A 9,349-nucleotide genomic window follows, 5' to 3' on the forward strand; every position below is an offset into this window, starting at 1 on the left:
ACACACTAATCGTACAATACAATTTTCTGTGGACATTAGAATCGTTATCATTGGAAGAATAATATAATTGTCCTAAAGAAGCCTGAATCTTGAAGGACTATAGGATCTCATAGAAAAATAGTGGAAATAATTTTTCTCATTAGAATTTCATTTAGAGCTAAATGAGAATAAAAGGAATTTTAGAACTGGCGAATGCTGAATCATATTTTTAAATTTGGGAGACGAGTAGGAGTTAGATGTTAATAAATAAGTTTAAATTAATCAGGGAATTACTTACACATATATAATTCGTTCAGCAATCGCTAAGTCTGTCTCGAGATGGAGTGCGAGTGTAACAATATGGGATACAGGAGGAGAAGAACAAAATTTCCTAAGCTGCAAAGTCTTGCATGAATTTCAAGTTTTGCGATGCACAATATTATTAATTTTACAAGGTTAATAACATCGTCACCTGTTCTCCGTCAGTGCATCGTTTTTTTTTTTTTTTTGAAATCTTACACCGCCTAGGTATTTTATTCTAAACACGAGAGGCAAAATAAAATAACTGCTATCCATTGCCCTAATACTCCTAACGATTATCATCTAATCCTCAATAATGTTACGACCAACATTCAGAGTATTCACGATCATCACAAAGCTAATTCTCACTACCTGAATTTTTGAGAATGTCTCCTGAGAAAGCGTGCCAAGATGCAGAGTTTAACTCAGTCAGTCGCTACTGACCTCGCATAGCGGCCAACTTGATCTGTCGCCTGAGTACGGGTGACCCTTTTTATGTGACGACAGAATTACAATGGCAAAGAATGTTTATGTTTATCAAGATCAGGAGACGGAATTATACTCGGTCCAACTATGCCGATATCTTTCATTGCAATTAATTCCCGCATGCAATTACGAACGTTTCAGCTCTAATGAATGCCGCCGAAGACAATCAGGTGGAGGATGGACAGCAAATAAGTTCGTCAAGGACAGATTTGCTAACGAGAAGTTGCAAATTAGAATATAATTGGGGTATAAAAACTCCACTTTCACTCCAAAATCTCCAAAATCGTGAGAGTGTATTAACTCTGAGACGGAAAGAGAGGCGTCAGAGACGGAAAGAAAGGCGGAAAATAAAATGCGTAATAAAAATTCGATCATTGAATTGCAGCATTAATTGCTTGCGTCAGAGTTCTGATCTCAGTGGTCACATCGGGTGAATCTAATTAAATTTCTTTTTATCCATGGCAATATATTACGAATATTCTAGGATTACGAATATCCCTTTGTGATCCATAAAGAAACATTGCATTTATGGGCAATGAAGGTCAATTTGTAGTGACCGCAGTATTTGGATTAAATGAAATTGAAGAAAAGCATAACCGAAGTTCATTGTGAATAATGATTCAAAGAACAGCTGATGATATTTAAAATTCTCTTGTTCAATCTTGTTACCTTGACTTTGATTTCTCTCTTCAGGTTCAGAAGAGGCTTCTTTCCAACTGAAGAGAGCTTTGAAGCCCTTAAGTGAAACTTATTCGAAATTCGAAGTTCCGGAAACCAAAGTTTTCATACTGAGGAATGTACGGTACCAAAATCCGGAAAGTTACGAAGAACGCCAGAAAAGCTTCTTTGAAGTATTTTGTAAAATTTTGAAATCGCATGCATTTCGATGTTTTCATCCTAGGATTTCCTGAAACAGATATACTTATTTTTAAACTTAAATTCGTCAATTAAATAAGCGATCGGAACTAATTTATACGGAACGTAATACATTCATCATAGCTACAATTGCTACAATATTATATTAAAAGTTCCGGACACATCTATCATACGAATGAAATAATGTCCGATCAAGATTCTCAATAATTCATGTAAATAAGCCTGTGAAATTATTTATATTTATCCCGTTGAAATTAATTAACAACACACGGTCAGTGCTTCGAACTTCAAAGTTTGGGAGCGAGACAGAATGCCCAAAGGGGGAGACCCTAACTGCCCTCTGGGATTCCATCCTCAGTTCAGACGTCCCAACTACTGCAAAAGATGCTTCAGGTGAGCTTTTTTTAACTTTTACACCTATACACTAATTCTTTCATATCTTTACAATAATATATTAGATATTTCATGTTATAATTTAAAATGTGGAACACAGAAACTTCGACAATCGCTTACAAGAATTCGACAATCGCTTACAACTTGTTTTCGAATTGCAAGGTAATCAAATATCGGTGTATTAGGGAAATGTTAACGATTTTATATGGAAGCTCTGAACAGAAGTTCAATAATCTCCAATACTTTTATTGAAGTTTGCTTTGTGTCTGTTTGATACCTTATGCTGCAATATACAGGTGCTATTCCTATTCGTAAATCTGTATTCAACCGAATCGTTCAGGATAATGCCCAAACATGAAAGAATTTTTCTAGTGGTAGAATCGTGGAGCACAAAAAAATGGGAACGGGAATCGATATAGAGATACGAGTTTTTGCTTTAATTTAGTTTGAATGAGATTTACCCAATAACATATAATTAAAATTTCCTTCGAAAATTGAAATGGGCTTTAATGGGAATTTAATATTATAATAATGTTTCAAGGGTCTTTCTCGTATCGTCATAACTTTATCTGAAGATTAATAGTTGAATCCGGGATTATGGTATTCTGAATAACGGGGCTACACAATTTCAAATATCACAGATTATCTGTGCCCGAAAACATTTATTAATACTACTATTTCATTTAATTTGCAATTGCTACGTGAATATTTTCTCTGGCTTCGATAATATCTGATTTAATAAATAGTTGAAAACATTAGTATTCAAAGTTCTACATTTGAATTGAACTATTATTCCTTCGTTGTCTTCTTTTGGAATTTCAAAATGAGTTACTGCAAGGCCCTCTACGACTCAACACCATTGATAAATTAAATTACTTCGTTTTACTTCGACCCTCAGTTGAACTTATGTCAACTCCCTTAAATATTAGAAAATTCAAGCTTGTCATATGGTCGTACTTTCGGCCGTTGGAAAATTGCTAGCACAGTTTCAGTTTTCAGGGTACCGATTTGATATTTAGTTTTTTATGGCTTCGGTATTAACACTTTAATAGCGTAATCATAGGGTGACTAGCCAAGACACGCTAATTCCAAGTCGCGTTCGTGACATCAATCAGTGTCAGAGGCTATTGCTGAATGCCTCGGTGTCACTACCACTTAAAACTCACAGCGTTACTTATGAACATATTTTCTTGAGTAAATCTCTGTCATAATAAGTAAATAATCTTAGCATCTCTGGCGTTGTCACTGCATGGCAAGCTTAATGCACTCTAATAAAACAAAGATTTTATCACCAACGATGTCTTGTAGGCTGACAGTCGCAGGCTGATGGCTAGACTTACATTTTTTATATTCAAATGCAAAAAGATATTATTTTGTTCACAACCAAATTAGGAAAGTTTAGGTTTATTTTACTACATTTTTGTAGACAAAAAATTTCCAATCTCTCTTTAAGAATTCTGAGTGATTTTTAATTTGAATGCAGCTGTAACTCTGTCTCTTATACACATCTAGATGTGTATAAGAGACAGCTTTTTATGTGACGACAGAATTACAATGGCAAAGAATGTTTATGTAGATNCCTCTCCCCTTGACTGGAATGCATACATAAAAAGTTGAATTCATACATCTATCCGTACATGTTTATTAGGCACTTCAGGACATACGTTGCCCTGTATTATAATGCTGAAGCAAAACTAAAAAACTGAGAAACCCTAAGATGGAACTAACGTAAGCGTAAAATCGTGGAAAAATATAAAAATTTATGACGTCCATCTTTTAGAATAATATTTATTCTCAGAATTTAAATGTAGCAGAAAATATTCAAAGAATCGTAAATGAATTACTTCCAAAATGGAAGCTTCCCAAGATTTCATATATTAGATCACATCATTCTATTACTATTATTTTGTTGAGAAGCCGTTGATAATAAATCCATGGCAAAACTTTAAAAAAAATGCAGAACCTACGTAAATCTAAACGAGAAAAAAGGCAGCGCCCACTATTTCGTCCGAACTCTAATTCACTTAGCTTCCACCTCAGTAAAAATAGTTGGAGAAAAAAGGTACCCGACTTTCAAGGCTCGCGCGATAAGCCAAAAAATCTGTATAGAATTTATTCTTCATTTCTCTAAGTTTGGGTTATGAGCCTCCATGACATGAGAAAAAGAGTCATTTATTACTGAAATTTTATAAGGGTCGGAACAATCAATTTAGATTTCTAATGCTTCAAGATGCAAGCGATATACGAATACTGTCGATCAATTCACTGTGATTTTAACAAGTAAGCTGAGTAGAAGAAGCAGGGAATGTTAAATTAAATCGATGATTTACTACCTTCATTTATTCTCTATGCCTGTATTTATTCCGTTGCAAAGATCAGTGAATTTGGGTTATGAGCCTCCATAACATGAGAAAAAGAGTCATTTGTTACTGAAATTTTAGAATGGTTCGAACAATCAATTTAGATTTCTATTGCTTCAAGATGCAAGCGATATACGTATACTGTCGATCAATCCACTTCGATTTTAACAATTAAGCCGATTTGAAGAAGCAGGGAATTTTAAATTAAATCGATGATTTACTACCTTCATTTTATTCTCTATGCCTGTATTTATTCCCTTGCAAAGATCAGTGACGGCCTGTGTGATGTTAGGATTACAAGGATCTATAGCATTCCGTAGAGACTTCAACTTCGTTGCTTGACTTACCAATAAAAAATTCCTCGGAAGTTTGTGGATGGCCAACAGTTTGCCTTGTGTTATAGTCACTCAAAAGCCACATAACACATTTAGAAAGTATGGAAAACTAATAACTAATAAGCTTAAAATGAACGAAACCGTTATTTTACGACACAGTCAGCTATTCGGAATAATTTTTGTGTTTTTTTGGTGATTTACGTCATATTTCGCTAGATATTCATTAGTCCCTGAAAAGGCTATCACTTTTTCTCTTTTTACTAGTTGTTTGATAGTTCTTTAAAATAGGTTTCACAATTTATGTAAGCAAAAAGGTTTTCTTAATTTTATATTACGTACTTATTTGTAGTTGTAAGATATTTCTAACTTACGAGTTAAATTCGCAAGTTAAGAAAACTGACGCCCATGTAGTTGGACAATTATTTTAGGTGCTCTTAAATTTATTTTGTTTAACTGCAGCACGAAATGCATATGCAGCAATTTCTTTAAGTCTAAAATTGAAATGTAGCTAGAAATTTATTCTTGCTGCTGCAAACTGTTTTAAAGGTGAAATTCTACCTATTTTATGTAAACATAACTTATAAAAATCGACTCAATTTTTTGTCCATTAATTTCAAAACCTGAAAATTTTTGAGAATGGATCGTTATCGACGCAAATAAATAAATAAAAAAATTCGCAGCGTTAGAGAATTGAGCTTAATAATGCAGATGATGATTGTTTATTACAGACGTGTTTTTTCCTAGCTTTTAATTTTCTAATTAAATTCCAGCAGGCAACAGTGCGCACCTTATATTGTTCCGGCTCATAGAATGTCAGCATCAGGTCAATTTTCACTACAAGTAAATCAATGCAATGGCCAATGAATAGCAATTAATCCCTCATTTACACCCCGCCGTCATTTAATGATTCCTGTCCTAGTTGAATCTGAACTGATAGAAGCAATATCGCTTTCTTGATTTGTTTACAAATGAAATCAAAGCGAGATCAAAGTCATCTTGTCCAGCACTCACGAGAAAATCAAATCTAGATCACACCGTCCGTTTGCAAGTCTCCGTAAACACTGACTCGACAGGAGCGTTTGAAAGTTCGGCTTCAAAGCATCACATTTGTGGGGCAAAAGAAGCGTCTAAATACTTCTGCTTCTAACGACGAGGTAAATGACGTGGGACCAGGAGAAGAAATTCATATCAAAAGGAGAGGTCCGAGGCTAATTGGTTTCGGTGCGTTGGTCAATATCAGGTCAATATACGAAGTTAAATTGGGAGGCACGAATTAGTTGAAACGTTAAACCTACATAGGCCCCATCTTTCCTAAAAAGGATTCGGGCTCTCAAGCCTCACTAATTAGGCTACGTGCACTTTAAATTTTGGTGAAATGGACTCAATTACATGCCATCAAGTTTTACTCTTTGTTCATTGATTAGAGCAAAAATATTTATCCTTGAATTAATCATAAAAGTTTCCATTGCTCACAACATTGTTGAAGAAGGAATCTTGGATCTACGAACATCCTGAATAAGCCAGAGGATTTTGTTGTTAGTTGGCTTCGCAAATATTCATGAGATTTTTTATTACCAATTAGCAATCCCACGATAATCTGATGTAAATCCTCTTAGAGTTCCTTCATTATTTTGCCGTAAAATGAATGAGCTAATCCCAAATGAGGTTCGATGGATGATTAGAATTTAACTTTCAATACTTGATTATGAGAGGGAATCGGATGATCAGTTCCATGGTAATTCACAATTTCATATAGAATTTTATTGAATATTATATAGTCGAATGACATTTTTTATACAATGAGTTACAATTTTGAAGTATGTATTGCACAAAATTGCAGCTGCACAATCTCATTTATTACCCAACAATTCTTGTTCCAGTGAAAATACTATTCATCTTAAAATAAAATTAGTACACACGTGAACCATGAATATTTGATTACGACTACCTAATAGTAATAAAAATCAGTACATTATTGTTCTTTATTCAATGAAACTTCATTTACTTTTCTGATTCACAAGAGCATGTGCGATCACAGTATTTTCTTAAGCACAGAGTCAACGTATTTTTTTTACTACATTGTCACATAAATTTTTGTGAAATTTGCTTTTAAATCTAATGTACATTGTATAGCTAATGCAACCACTTTTCTGAAGGAACCTTCTAGTTTCGAAACGTTCATTGCATCTTTAATTTCGAATTAAAATCTTCATTACCGTCATCGAAAAAAAACTTCCAGGCAATTTTAAAAGACTCGATTAAATTTCAATAGAAACGTCGGTCCTTGAATAAAGGAATAAAACGAACGTTTTGTATCAAAATTACTAATATAACAAAAATTGTTGATCTTCGGTTTTCAATAGACCCGCAAATGTGTATTACCGACCGCATGTATAACGTTAATACAGAACATTAGTTTTGACGTAACTTCTTAGCCTCGAATTAACATTTAATTTCAAGTCTTGAATTTTTAATCCAGTTAAGATTTTTCGCCCCGAAATCTGCAAGCAAAGCTGAGAATCTACATTCGATCTTAAATTTTTCAAAAACTTCGCTTTAAAAACTTCTGATTGGCTTTCTTCTATGCATCAATACATTGCATTCCTCGTTCTAGAATAGTGAGTAGAGACATGAAACCTACTGGCCAATACCTTCTCTATAATCTTGTGTTCGATCGTAAAAAGTAAATATTGACATCATGCTCCAGAGTTTGTGTTCTGTCTGAATACTCAGCAACTAGGTGATGAAGCATGCATTGCATTCACTGCCGATGTCAGCTATCAAACTTAAATATAGTAATCACAGTCGCGCTACAACTGCTGCAATTTGATTTCCATGCTACTTCGTATTTACCTGAAGACTTTTAACGGCTGTGTCCTGATTCCAGTCAAGTTTCAACCATTAATTTAAGATAATTTACCTGCCTCAATGAGGCCGTTAACCTTGAAATTGAGCTTGAAATTTTCAATTAACCTTGAAATTTGTTTGCAGTCTCGCTTTAGCTTATTGTTGCTTGTTAGGAATGCCGGATTCGGTTTTTGTCGATCATATTGATTAGACATGTTTTTCTATAATATAATCTACTTTAAAAACTGAGACATGAAAAAATGTGATTTTTCAGACTTGGGTCAAGCTCATATTGTTTAAAACACAACATAATATCCTTCATACTCTAAAATTAAAATAGAAGGATTTTCATAGCGCATGTAGTTAATGGAAATTTTTAACATTAAATACTATTAAAAAAATGTTTGAATACTAAAAACTTTTTTGCGTTAATTAGTTACCAATAACGTACAGCGATAACATTATATTGCAACGGCTGCCACATAAACGGTAGTGCTTAAAAATATAAATTCCCCATGTTCTGGTATAAAAATGGTCATGCGCGTTGCATTTAAATTTATATGAGAATAAGGATTACTTCTGCGAGGCTTTCGTGCCTCCCGATTGATATCTTATTAATAGTTCAAGATAATAAGCTCACTGCTACAGCAATATTGATGAGACATACGTTTTTTAAATGGACGTATGACAGTCGCCTTCTCCTGCTACAGTTCATGTCTCATGACTTGACCACTGCACCAGAGAACAGTATTGCACTTCTGTCTAAAAAGAACCATAAAAGAAATTCTCCTCGTCGTAATTTTCATTGCAAGCGCCACGAGATGAATCTCCACTCGTTATTTTAATTGCTCTTTCCGCTCTGAGTTTATCTCTGTGATTTTAAGCTAAGTCGCCTTGCCTCTCTAATGACCAAATTATAATGCGAGTCACTTGAATTTAAATCTCCAGAGGCCTTAGAGGCTAGAAAGATAATTTATTCGTTATCATTTCATTCATTAGCAAACTTTAATTATAAACTGCAGAAATTTTCAGTTTGTAGAAGTCTTTCAATCATTAGAATTTTTTCGAGTCAAAACATTTTAAAGTAACATAATATAATAATTTAGTTATACCAGAACGTGACTGCATGTTATCAAAGGAAGGAAGCTCATGAAGTACTAAACCATCGTAATTTTTCTGCATAATACAAACGTGACTTTATACAGCATGTTAGCTAAGTTCATGCCTCAATACCTTCTAATATATTGAAGAACTTTTTCTTCCTAAAGTATATGCAGGGCGAGCGGCTGATTGCAATGAAAATAAAGCATGAAGCGATCATACTAGAATTTTCATGGTGAACTGGTGCTTCAATGTGTGATACTGCATTTTTGATGATACGAATGAAAAATTCAGCCAACGGGTACAGTTTCAATAACCAAGTATTTGAGTACAAAAATAATGAAATGAATTAACTAACATGAATTTTTGAGATGAAAGCTTTTTGTTAAATTCTCTCTGTAAGTGAAATTTAAAAAATTAAATTACTTTGAAATTAAATAAATGAAAAAAGGGATATTTATAATGATAGATATTTTCACCTGTTTAAATTTAGTCCAGTGTTTCAATATAGGCCTCGAGTCCATTAACTTAAATCCTGGTTTTAAATACCGTGAAGCTTTTTATATATTAAACTTTTCATTAGAACAGGGGCAAGAAAAAAACGTTTTTGGATTGAGCACATTCCTAGGTTAAAAAAACTCAGGCTTCTGTCACAAACGGATATGTCATTCT

The sequence above is a fragment of the Hyalella azteca genome, unplaced genomic scaffold (genome assembly GCF_000764305.2).
Source record: "Hyalella azteca isolate HAZT.00-mixed unplaced genomic scaffold, Hazt_2.0.2 contig7503, whole genome shotgun sequence".
Lineage (NCBI taxonomy): Eukaryota > Metazoa > Arthropoda > Malacostraca > Amphipoda > Hyalellidae > Hyalella > Hyalella azteca.